This window comes from Rhinoderma darwinii, chromosome 2, assembly GCF_050947455.1.
Source record: "Rhinoderma darwinii isolate aRhiDar2 chromosome 2, aRhiDar2.hap1, whole genome shotgun sequence".
NCBI classification, from domain to species: domain Eukaryota; kingdom Metazoa; phylum Chordata; class Amphibia; order Anura; family Rhinodermatidae; genus Rhinoderma; species Rhinoderma darwinii.
In genome coordinates, this window is record NC_134688.1 from 201,003,660 (window position 1) to 201,015,778 (window position 12,119).

The 12,119-nt window shown below is 43.2% G+C and overlaps 1 protein-coding gene across 7 annotated transcripts in view; it reads right to left on the reverse strand.

Moving 5' to 3' along the window:
• DMD (dystrophin) overlaps positions 1–12,119 on the reverse strand; it is a 2,416,993-nt gene that overhangs the window by 399,689 nt on the left and 2,005,185 nt on the right. The gene's annotated exons all lie outside the window — the stretch shown is intronic.

Here is a 12,119-nt window from a genome sequence, read left to right on the forward strand (position 1 = left end):
TCAATGGGGCTCCCGTAATGACGGGAGCGTTGCTAGGAGACGTCTGTAAATAGTCACTGTCCAGGGTGCTGAAAGAGTTAAGCGATCGGCAGTAACTGTTTCTGCACCCGGGACAGTGACTACCGATCTCAATATACATGTATCTGTAAAAAAACATATAAGTTCATACTTACCGAGAACTCCCTGCGTCTGTCTCCAGTCCGGCCTCCCAGGATGACGTTTCAGTGTAAGTGACGGCTGCAGCCAATCACAGGCCAAGCACAGGCTGCAGTGGTCACATGGACTGGCGCGTCATCCAGGGAGGTCGGGCTGGATGCCGAAAGAGGGACGCGTCACCAAGACAACGGCCGGTAAGTATGAAAATCGTTTACTTTCACTAGGGAAAGTGCTGTCCCTTCTCTCTATCCTGCACTGATAGGGAGAAGGGAAGCACTTTTCCCGCAGTCCGCAGCAGCTAGTCCGCATCAATGTACTGCACATTTTGTGCAGATCCGCAGCAGAATCTGCAACGCAGATTCTGTGCGGCATTGATGCGGACAGTTGCGGAGGAAATCCGCCACGTGTGGTCATGCCCTTATATACTAACAGTACAAAATAGGTCCTTTTATGTAAAAACGATAGTAGAATTAACATATTCCCTTAATTCACATTAACTGTCAAATACTGAGATACATAACAATATTTTGTTTATTGCCAGGGTTTAAAACTGATCTGGACACGTCTTTTCTACCACTAAACAGGAGACATTTCATAACTAGGACTGTGGTTTAAAACTTTGTCTGAAACAAGAGAAGAACGTTTTGTTCCCTGCTGAACCCTAGCACTAAAACATCTTGCATTCTGAAGTAATAATGAAACTTGTGTCTGTATTTGGTTTTAAGATGCAACAAACAGGTCAGTAAACAATAAAGGGAGAAGGGCTATAAAATGAGAAAAGATATATGGGTAATAAGAGTGCCAAAATTGTGCAATACGTTCTAGGCATTTAAAATAATTTATTTTTTAAATGAAATTAGCACCTGAGTCTTATATTTTAAAGTGAATCTGTTTTTAATATCTTCAGAATCTTATGCTACTTGTCTTATAAAAGACAACAGTTCTCTAGAAACCTCATAGTGGTAATAAAAGACTAGATTTATGGCAAAACAATAAAAGTAATAGATGATCTTTTGTAAACCACAAATGCATACGTCTGTGTTTTTTTAATATCCTCGACAAAAGTCTTTACCTTTATAATTTAATATTCTCCAGTATTAGAAAAAAGGGTCTGCTTTATTTTTTCAGAAACATCACCATGTATGTCCATAAGCTCTTTCTAATATTGTAATTTGATCCCTTTCACTTTTATGGGGATGAGTTGCAATACCAGACACAGTCCATAGAGTGATGTGGCGCTGTTTCTGAAAAAAATCATATATCCTTATTTCTAATCCTGCACAACCCCTCTCCAGAGACAATTTAAAATAGTGAGCAGTGCTTAGTATGGTAAGGTGGTAGTGATGTCTATTCACTGTCAGGACACTTGAGTAAAGTTAATGTGTGTGTATATGTGTCTGCACATAGTGATCTAGCTAGATCACTATGTGCTGTGTAAATCAATGGAGAGAAGTGTATGACGCTGATTGGTCACTGATTGGTCACAGTCATACACTCCTCTGTACAACGCCTGCTTGGTCAAAAAGTAAAACACGCCCAGTTTTCCATTAAGAAAGTCATTAGCATAAAGCTAAAATAGGTAATAACTTCGTCAAAAATGATTGTTTTTCTAAATAAAAAGCACTGCTGTAATCTACATTATGTACAAGATAGGCCACTTATAATGTGGTGACAGAGCCTCTTTAAGCAGGACATGTAACCCACCCAAAAAGCTGCAGGCCTTATTTGCATATCGATCACCAAAATTAACGGCACCGATATCTCAACTACGGTGGGGGTTAGAAGAAAAAAATAAAAAGCGGCAGAATTTGTGAGGCGCCTGCAACCTAAATGAGCTGTCAGCTGCAGTTTCTTGAGCAGGTGACAGATTCTCTTTAAATATCTGTATAGACTGTATAATGTAGAATAGGGACTAGCTGTTCTATTACATTCCCACCGTCTACTGGTGTATATAAGAGCGCTGCAACACATCTAGATTCCTCTCCCAGGATCTTACTTGACTTTTTTCCAATTTACTATACACAGCCAACTTGTGCCATGATAACTGTTTGGAAAGCCTGTATATGTACTCACATCTCTTTTTATACAAATTGACCTTTTCTGGGGCATGTGTTTAATTTTTGAAACTGAAGTCAAATCTGTTCCCCTGTGCTTATACCTGTGTATTTTCCAATGCACACAAGCTGTTGTCTGGAAGATAAAAAAGCATTTCATTGAATAATTTGCAATGCATTGCTTTACACTTCCTTATTCATTACCTTTGAAATAAATTGGGAAGCTGTGATGTGAGAGAAAAACAGATGGATGAGGAAGAAACAGAACAAGAATCTAGTGTAGAATAGAAAATCCAGCTTCCTCAAAATAGTTCATCTGAGAGTTTGCTATAATGTATCCAGTCTAGAGAATCTATAGAATCCTGGATCCCTTGCTGTTACAATATGTCTACATTATTACATTTTAACAAACTATTAGGACAATCAATGTTTATATCTTTCTATACTGTGACATCACTGTGTGCATTATCACTGTATTATGATATTATACTGTATCTATTATCGCCATGCTGTGACATCGCTTGGTGCTCTGACAATAGCTATGACATCACTGTCACATCGTTCAACATGCTGTGACATTATCTATTTACTGTGACATTATCCCTGTTCTGTGACATCACTGTGCACATTATTCCCAGACTGTAACATCACTGTTTGCAATAATCTCATTCCTGTGACTTCACCGTGTTTATTATAGACCACATACTGTGGCATTACTGTGTTTATTATTCTTGTTTTGTGACATCACATTGTTCATTATCCTTGTATGATAATACAATGTGACATCAAGCCCCTCCAGACTCACCCTCCAGCTACACCCCTACATGAATGTATTTATGATCACTGTGACATCACCAAGTTTATTACCTGTACATCACTGTGTATGTGTTATACCTGTACTGTCACATAACTGTGTTTATTATCTCTGTGCTGCCACTTCACTGTGTTTATTATTATCTCTGTGCTCTCACATTACTGTTTGCATTATCCAGGTTCTGTCACATCACTTTAAGGGGGGATTCACACGAGCGTGTATTCGGTCCGTGCGGGCCACGTGGTTTTCACGCGGCACGCATGGACCAATACAAGTCTATGGGGCAGTACAGACAGTCCGTGCTTTTTGCGCAGCGTTTGTCTGCTGCGCAAAAAGCGCGACAGGTTCAATAACTGCGTATTTCGCGCATCACGCACCCATTGAAGTCAATGGGTGCGTGAAAATCACGCGCACCACACGGAAGCACTTCCGTGGGACGAGCGTGATTCGCGCAACAGCAGTGAAAAGGATGAATGAAAACAGAAAAGCGTGCTTTTCTGTTTCCGAACATCCAAACGGAGTGTCTTTGCGATGAGCGAAGCCGGACAAGCGAACCGAACTTCACCGGGTTCGGCCGAACTCGTTTTGGCCGAACCCGGCAAAAAAATTATCGGTACGCGATGTCAGGAGATAGTCACTGTCCATGGTGCTGAAAGAGTTAAACTGTTTCAGCACCATGGACAGTGACTTCCGATCCCAATATACATGAACCTGTAGAAAAAAAAACGAAGTTCTGACTTACCGCTAACTCCCGGCTTCTTCCTCCAGTCTGACCTCCCGGGATGACAATTAAGTCCAAGTGACAGCTCCAGCCAATCACAGGCCAAGCACAGGCTGCAGCGGTCACATGGACTGGCGCGTCATCCAGGGAGGTGGGGCCCGATGTCAAGAGAGGCGCGTCACCAAGGACGCGTCACCAAGGCAACGGCCGGGAAGCTCTCGGTAAGTACGAACTTTTTCTTTTTTTTCTACAGGTTTGGCGATATTGTGTTCGGCATTCACTGTCGAGGGTGCTGAAAGAGTTAGCTCTTTCAGCACCTTGGACAGTGACGGCCGTCGACTAGCCTCATCTCTATGATGGCGGCTGCGCGAAAATCACGCAGCCGCGCATCAGACACGGATGACACACGCAGCTGTCAAATGGTTTTTGCGCGCACAAAACGCCGTGTTGTTTGCGCGCGCAAAAACGCAACGTTCGTCTGTATCTGCCCTAAGGCCCTGTTCACACAGAGTGTTTTTGCAGGCAGAAAATTCTACCTCAAATTTCCATCTAGAATTTTGAGGCACATTTTGATCTGCCTGCACGCAGTTTTACCACTCGCGGGAATAAAACGCCTCCGGCTCCCATTGAAATCAATGGGAGGCGTTTTTGGAAGTTTTTTGGAGCGTTTTCCGACGCGGTTTCCACGTCTAAAAAACGTGTCAAAAAACTCTTTGTGAACAGGGCCTAAGAATTGTTGCTGTGCAGTGAAATCACTCCGCATTATCCATCAACAAAGTAATGGACAGCACTCAAGTCTTGAAGCAAAAAAGTGTAGTAACTGTAATCTGGTCAGGCGGTTTTGTTTTTCCCTTGTATAGTGGTATCATTGGTAATATTGGACTTGGTATTCTGCATTTTGTTCAGTAACAATATGGTGATACTTGTTCCTTGCACAGTGGATAGTGGTATTATGTGGTAACTTTATGACTGAATGACTTAAAGGTATATTATCATACATAGAAAATTGTCTTATAGCAATGGTGTCTTTAAAACTTGCAACGTCACTAGGGCCCGCGAATCTGAGCAACAAGGGGGAGGGAAGCAGGTGCAAAATTTGCTTTGGAGCACATAGTACTTTAGTTACGCCACTGGTTTGAGGGATGTTTTACAGCTTTTGCATCAGGACCTGGGAACCAGAGTGCTAGAGTCTGTTCCGTTGTGACGTCTGATGACAACCATAGACATAAACACAGTTGCCCAATCTATCTACGTTCCAGTCATATAACTGCTATGGACATCTTTAGGAAGTAATATTCCACACAATTGAGCCATCAAAGCTGGAACTTTTGTCCAGAAATCTACATGCAGCCTGGTTGACATTGCGTGAAATATAAATAGTTGGAATGATTGGAATTATCTTTTATTTTTGATTATATTGTAACAGGTCGGAACTTTACTAACATTATGTTACTGTTTGAGGACGTAGGTAACGGATTACTGTGACAATGTATTCATTTTCATGAAACAAAACCAGTTCTTATGTTACCTTATAACATACGGTGTGCAGGTTTTACAAGTAAACCAGGAATGAAATATCAAAGTAAAATGGAAATGCAACTCATTTTTAAAATGTGCTCTTATGTAAAGTGTACATTCAGTTTGAAGGCACACAGGCTATTACATTAGGGAGCTACATTATCTGCAATTCCCCAATATATTCTCACCAGCCGAATTGCTGCGGCAAGCAGGAGTAATCTGCAGTTACAGAAGGGCCATGGGGAAATCAAATTCTCTGCGGCTGCCTCTGGAGTCTGTCAGCAAACTATAGACTGCCGATTTCCCCACATCTTCCATGCTCTATCTGCAGACGAAGTATATTAGGGAATTGCAGATAAAGTAGTTCCCATATATCTTAGCTCTTTTCATTCCAAATCAGAAGTTCTACTTAAAGGTTTCGGTTTCATGCCAATAAAGATTGAGCATTGTATAATTAAAAATCCTGCAACTTTCTAATATACTTTGGGGGGAATTAATTAACTTTTTTACAACAGTTTTCTCTCATAGAAAAGGCGCAAACGGCACAAAGGTTGCACCGCTCGTCTAAAAAGTGGGTGGAGTTTATCAGAAGGGGATGATGCCACCCACGACCCGATAAATTTATTAGAATTTACAGCAGAAATTGGCGTAAATTATGGTGCAATCTACACCAGTTCATTGCGGTCAAGCTTGAGAAAGACCCTTCACTTATTATGGGTCGAAACGTGCTTATTTTATTTGTTGATGCTTTGACAAATAAAGTCCTCCTGGAGATGTGTGCTGCTGTCTACACCACCATTCTTTGACGATTACAACATATCGGATTTGGTTTGTCCAATTTGACAGCGTGTCATTGCCTCTGACGTTCGGGACATGTACTGCTTCACCCTTCCTATTTTTGGATATCCTGTGGATATGTCATAAATGTCCCTCATGGGAAAACCCCTTTAAGCTTCTTCTAAATAGTCTTCATTACCATTTTTCTGCTGCAAAGTCTGTCTAACTCTTTTAGATAACTGGCTGGGCTACTGCTTCTAACTCACATCCATAAGTCCACTTCTCCTGACCCGCTGATTTAATCTGCTCTCTCCATCCATTCTCTCAGTGTAAGAGATAGCAGTCGGTAGGGGGTAGAAGCTGTACACAGCAGTTTAGAAAGTAGAGGGTGGGAGCCTCTAAGGGCATAGCCACACGTAGCGGAATTCTTCCGCAACTGTCCGCATCAATGCATTGCAGATTCTGTGGCGGATCTGCCCAAAATTGGCATTAAATTGATGCGGACTAGCCGCTGCGTATTGAGGTGAAAGTACTTCCCTTCTCTCTATCAGTGCAGGATAGAGAGAAGGGACAGCACTTTCCTTAGTAAAAGTAAAAGAATTTCATACTTACCGGCCATTGTCTTGGTGACGCGTCCCTCTTTCACCATCCAGCCCGACCTCCCTGGATGACACGGCAGTCCATGTGACCGCTGCAGCCTGTGATTGGCTGCAGCCGTCACTTAGACTGAAACGTCATCCTGGGAAACCGGACTGGAGGAAGAAGCAGGGAGTTCTTGGTAAGTATGAACTTCAATTTTTTTTACAGGTTGCTGTATATTGGGATCAGTAGTCACTGTCCAGGGGGCTGAAACAGTTACTGCCGATCGCTTAACTCTTTCAGCACCCTGGACAGTGACTATTTACTGACGTCGCCTAGCAATGCTCCCGTAATTACAGGTGCACACACGTAGTCACCCGTAATTATGGATGCACACACGTAGTCACCCGTAATTACGGGAGCCCCATTGATTTCCTCAGTCTGGCTGTAGACCTAGAAATACACATAGGTCCAGCCAGAATGAAGAAATGTCATGTTAAAAAACCAATACGCTCCGCAGCAAACATAACATCTACATTACATCTGCAGACTTCATTGCGGAATTTTGAATCTCCATTGAAGTCAATGGAGAAATTCCGCAATGAGTTTGCAACCAGTCCGCCACACGTCCGCAACAACCATTGTATGCTGCGGACACCAAATTCCGCACCGCAGCCTATGCGCCGCAGCGGAATTGTCTGCAACGTGCAAATGAACCCAACCACAAAGCTGTGGAAGGCAATGGAGAAATGGGACCGCTGCGGATTTCCGCTGCGGAGTGTCCGCAGCGGAATTCCAGAGCAAATCCGCTACGTGTGGCCATGCCCTAAGTGTTCAGGGAGGGCAGATCACACACGCTGGCAGTATCAGAGTGTAGATAGGGAGGAAATCAAAGGGGAAATCACACAGGCTATCAGTGTAGAAAGAAAGCTGTGCAGATATATATGAAAATAATCTTGTTCACACAGCACTCAAAAAAACGATGTGTTAATGCGTCAAAAACGCTAGCGTTTTTGTAAATCGCTTTTTAAAATATAGGCATTTTTGATGCGTTTTTGTTGCATTTTTTTACGCCTTTTGTGCACGTTTTTGGCACGCTTTTTTTGGCGCGTAAATAGGACTCCCATTGACTATGGGAATTATGAGCACTTTCTGCACATTTTCGGCACGTTTTATGCTCCAAGAATTGTCCTGACACTTCTTTTTTTACATGACGCGTTTTTTAAGCACGCTTACGTAAAAAAACAGCGTCACATGCACTACAACGCGCTTTCCCATTGATGTCAATGGGAAGCTTAAAGCATGCATTTTTGACACGTTTTTGACACGTTTTTGACGCATTTGTCGGCGCATAAAACGCGTAAAAAACATGTTGAATACACACCGTGTGAACAAGACCTAATACTTATAGCTAAATGTTTACTACAATTGTATCCAGTCTAGACAAATATTTGTTCTCATTCACTGACTGTAATGGCGAGTAAAATATGCTAAAAAGTTGCCGAATTTTACTATACAATTACTCTTTTTAGCATAATACTAATAAATTGAATTATAATACTAGTAATAATGTCAAATATGGTTGTTGCCAAATAGACTTAATATGACCTAATTTAAGATCTTGATAAACAATACATTTTAAACTGATTGATAAGTCATGTCTTGACCGTAATGTAGGTTTCGTGCCAAGTAGAAGCTACGGGATGATGTTGATGCATATTTACCCATAGCAGATACAGTCGGTGTTCTGGCTTCTGCTGGCAGGCTGCTCAGCTTGACAAATAAACACACATCAGCGGGTGCACTATTGTTGGCTACATCTGTAAACTGATATATAGATATATCTGTAAGCCAAGTGCTTTCAGAATCCATAGCCAAAAGTTTGTGTAGTTGCTGATTTTTTACACAGAACATGTAATGAAATATGAAGGACAAAACATGGATTTCCAAACAGCCAGTGGACCTATTACAGTGCCATATTACAGTACACAGTCGTGTTTTTCCTAATGACATCACAACTGGACAATGTTAAAGGCGACATTACTTATTAACCGGTTATAAGAACTCACTGAAAAAATGACCTCGTACAGACAAGGAAATAACAATAGGGGGGGGGGGGGGGGGGTCACAGGTTGCAGCCACACCTGAATGCCACTTGGTAGGTGGGTGGCCCTGTTACAGATTTTGCATGGGGTCCAGGGGTTAAAGGCTTTGCCTCTGCATTTCTAGTTATGCTGTATTATTGTATTATATAAAAGCTTTACTTGCAAACTTCGACTGGATGTAAATTATTTGGTGTTATAACATAGCACTAGACCAATAATTAAAACCATCGATGGCACTTGATGCATCCTGTTAATGTTGTATCTGATCAAGTTATTATTTTATAGAGGGAAAGCACAGTGTGCCAAATAAAACATCTTCCAATCCAAGGCTATATGAGGGCGACTGAGAAGTTCCTCTGAATTTCTTTAAAACCCATCTATGTCATACATTTTTTTCACACTTAAATTTGTTTTGTTGAGAAAAAATAATTATAACATGCAGTTATTGGCTTATTTTATGCCTTGTTTATAGGAAGGTATTGGCTAAAACTATGATAATATATAGCATTCCTTATCTCAGTAATCTTACTGGTCTGAGTGTGTTAGCAAATGGCCAGAATAATAAAAGACATGAAGCCTGAGTGGCTTGATCTAGTGGACAGTGTTCACACAGAGTTTTTTGGTGTGGTTTTTGATGCGGAATCCACATAAAAAAAATGGCCTAAATCTCTTCCCATTGATTTCAATGGGAGGCGGAGGCGTTTTTTTTTACCGCAAGCGATTTTTACCCGTGGCGCTCAATGGCTGCGGCAAAAAAAGCGGCAAAGAAAATGCAGGAAGGTCAAAATCTGCCTCAAAATTCCTGAAGGAATATTGAGGCAGATTTTTCTGCCTGCAAAAAACTCTGTGTGAACATGGCCTAAAGCAGGGGTCCCAAGCACGCGGCCCGCGGGCTGCATGCGGCCCCTGGGGCTGTCATCTGCAGCCCGTGGGACACAGAGTCGCTAGTATAGGCTCTGCTGCGAGACTCTGGAATTCCCTGACATCGCTGTCCACATATGAACAGCGATGTCTGGGGCTTCCCCAGAGCCAGAGTCCTGTGCAGAGCGCTAGTATAGGCTCTGCTCCGGGACTCTTTGGAATTCCCTGACATTGGTGTCCATGTTTGCTGTCCATGTTAGCAATCGCAAAGCATTTTTTTTAATGGAATCAATGCGCAAATCACGCACAGCACACAGATGTGCATCCGTGTGCTGTGCGTGGTTTTCAGGCACACCCATTGATTTCAATGTACACGTAGGTGTGTGATAACGCACCAATATAGGACATGCAGTGAGTTTCACGCAGCGGACTCTCGCTGCGTGAAAACTCCTGCATGTGTGAACGGCCCCATTGAAATCAATGGGTCCATGTGCTGTGCGTGATTTCCATGCACAGCACACAGAAAGGAGTCATGTTCATGTGAACAGGCCCTTAATCTAAGTCTAAGACTATGTTCACACAGGGCGGATAAGCTGCCTAAAGTTACACAGCGTATCCGCCCTGGAGGCCGCAGGGAATTCCAGCAAAGAACCACACCAAATTGTGGTGCAGTTTTTCAGCCGAAATGTCTGCAGCGGAAAACTGCACGTATAAAAAAAAACCACATACTTACCCTCTGACATCCTGCAGAACGGCCTCCTGCTGCAGCTTGTGATTGGCTGCAGCGGTCACATGGGACAAAACATCATCCCAGGAGTCCGGCCTGGACGAAGGACACAATTCTGGGTAAGTATACTTTTTTTTTTTTGCAAATTGCATTTTTGTGGCAAAATTGCAGCTTTTCCACCGCAAAAACACAACATCTGCTACATCTTTTACCTCCTGCAACATCTTTTACCTCCTACAACATCTGCTACATCTTTTACCTCCTGCAACATCTGCAACATCTTTTACCTTCTACAACATCTGCTACATCTTTTACATCCTGCAACATCTGCAACATCTTTAACCTCCTACAACATCCGCTACATCTTTTACCTCCTGCAACATCTTTTACCTCCTACAACATCTGCAACATCTTTTACCTTCTACAACATCTGCTACATCTTTTACATCCTGCAACATCTGCAACATCTTTAACCTCCTACAACATCCGCTACATCTTTTACCTCCTGCAACATCTTTTACCTCCCATTGAATTCAATGGGGAAAACCGACAACAAAAAAGCACCAATTACGCAAATACAATTTACATGCTGCGAATTAAAAAAAAACTCACCGCAGGTCAAATCTCATCCACTTTTCTGCTATTGTATTAAGCTGCAAATTTTATGCAACAAAATCTGTTGCGGAGAATCCACAGTATTTACGCTACGTGTGAACTTACAGGTGGGAGAATGCTGGCATGTGAGCTTAGTATGCATTTCTGTCTGGTCTAAAGGGGAGCACTACTTTTAATAAATACTGCATGTCTGTCCTCTATTCAGCACTTTGATGGGGGGAGCTTTTTAATGGTTGCCAACCAAGAGGTGGTGTAAGGAAGAGAAACATGACTAAGGCGGGATTCACACGAACGGGTCATTCCCGAGCCCGAGTGCCGGCCGGTAAAATCTGCCCATTCTGCCCGGCTGGTTTTCATAAAGTTTTGTATCCGTGCCGGGCCGGGAAGATCCGGACAGTGACATCAGCGGCAACTCCTGAAGGGGAATCCCCATGTGTTCGGGGATTCCGCTTCAGGAGTTTCCCCTGATGTCACTGCCCAGATATGGATAAGATAAGGTGTCGCCGGGCCAGGGTGATTTTAACAAGCAGGGGAAGGGAGCCAGCGCAGCGCTCCTTCCACCTGCTGTACACCCCGGCCCTGCCACACAGTGTGCAGCGATGCCATTCGTCAGAATGGCATCAACTCCTCCTCCTCACATGCACTCTGCGCTGTGAGGAGGAGGAGATAGAGCGCAAGCGCCAGGAAACCCGGCCATCACTCGGAACACATTCCGGTGATGGCCGTGTAATACCCGGCCCCATAGACTTCTATGGGAGCCGGGCGGCCAGGTACCCGGGCAAAGATAGAGCATGTCCTATTTTTTGACGGCCGGATTTCCCGGCCGTCAAAAAATCGGTCGTGTGAATAGCCCCATTAGGGGTCTATTATTCCTAATGCAGCCGGGTGCCGGCCGATTTATGAACGGCCGGCACCCGGCCGGGAAACCCTGCCGTGTGAATGAGGCCTAACAAATTTATCATACAGTGTGTGTCATTAATTTGCCACAGTTTCTACCTTTCTGGCCTAGTTTTATGCTGTCTAAGGCCTCATTTACACGAGCGTATTATACGCGCGTGCGACGCGCGTGCTTTTCACGCGTGTCGTACGCACCTATAATAGTCTATGGGGCTGTTTCGACGATGCGTGAATTTTGCGCTGCGTGAGTGCGTTGCGTAAAACTCACGACATGTTCTATATTCTTGCGTTTTTC